The following is a 1,243-nucleotide window of genomic DNA, read 5'->3' as shown; positions in this document are numbered from 1 at the left end:
ATCATGCATCGTATCAACAAATGCTAGTGCATATCTAGCCAATAAATCAAATTTCAGCCCATACTCTTGGACACTCATGCTGCCCTGTCGGAAGTTCAGAAACTGGTCCACCCGTCCATCCCTAATCTCTTAAGGCAAATAGTGATCTATGAAAGCTTCTGTAAAGCTATCCCAAGTGGGTAGGGATGCATCTTTTCCCCTAGATCTCTCCCAACTCTCGTACCACAATACTGCAACAACGCGCAATTGAAATGCTGCTAACTCAACTAACTCAGTCAGAGGCATGCATGACTCTAAAGATCTTATGAAGCTGATCAATAAAGTGTTGAGGGTCTTCTCTGCGATTTGTCACTGTAAACTGTGGAGGATTCAAGGAAAGAAATTCACAAACTCTCGAACTTCCGGGCCCTTCAGAAGGTCCGGCAACATCTCGCGCAACTGGTTGGCACTGTGCAGCTACTAACTGTGCTAATATACATGCATACTGCACTCTTGAAATCCTGATCAGATGGAATATGAGGAACTAGAGGTGGTACTGCTGGTGGAGCCGGAAGTCATCTAGCCCTCGGAGGCTCCTGAAGCGTTGGAAAAGCTATAGGGGGCTGAGAAGATGTCTCCCCCTGGGTCTCACAATGGGCTACCTCCATCTGTGGTACCTTGTCGGTACCCTCGCTTGCAGTTGTATCTAGCCCCCGGCTAGTTGTGGTCTGTCTAGTGTCAGTCATCTCTATCTGCATACAAATATCAATTATAAGCCAGAAACCTCAACTCTTAAGACACCGCTCTATAGCACGAGGTGAGCAAAAGAAGGATAGTCATTCTAACATTCCCGGTAGCTTCTTGCTTATCAGATGTGGTGCACAACACATTTATAAACAAGACTCTACTAGACATGGCTTGCAGACTCCCTAGGATACGACGTTACTCTGATACCAAGTTTGTCATGCCCCAAACTCGAGGGGGGCAACTGACTCCTAATGCCAAAACTCAGGCCCGAACCAACCTTGCTGAACCATTTGGTACTAGCGCATGACAACCACATGCAATCAAGAAAACAAACAAGTATATCTCGGCTTAAAACTAAGCCATCGGCCGGCAAGGCCCCTGTCAACTGATCTATAAAAGAAACAACTACTCCCAAGAGATCAAATAAATAAATAGCCAACTAGCACAGAAGTCCTGATTGGGCCGTCGAGGCCACCATGATATCTATACCAAAACTAAAAGCAGGTATATATCAATA

This window comes from Solanum tuberosum, unplaced genomic scaffold (genome assembly GCF_000226075.1).
Source record: "Solanum tuberosum cultivar DM 1-3 516 R44 unplaced genomic scaffold, SolTub_3.0 scf00198, whole genome shotgun sequence".
Classification (NCBI taxonomy): domain Eukaryota; kingdom Viridiplantae; phylum Streptophyta; class Magnoliopsida; order Solanales; family Solanaceae; genus Solanum; species Solanum tuberosum.
This window is presented reverse-complemented; position numbering follows the sequence as displayed.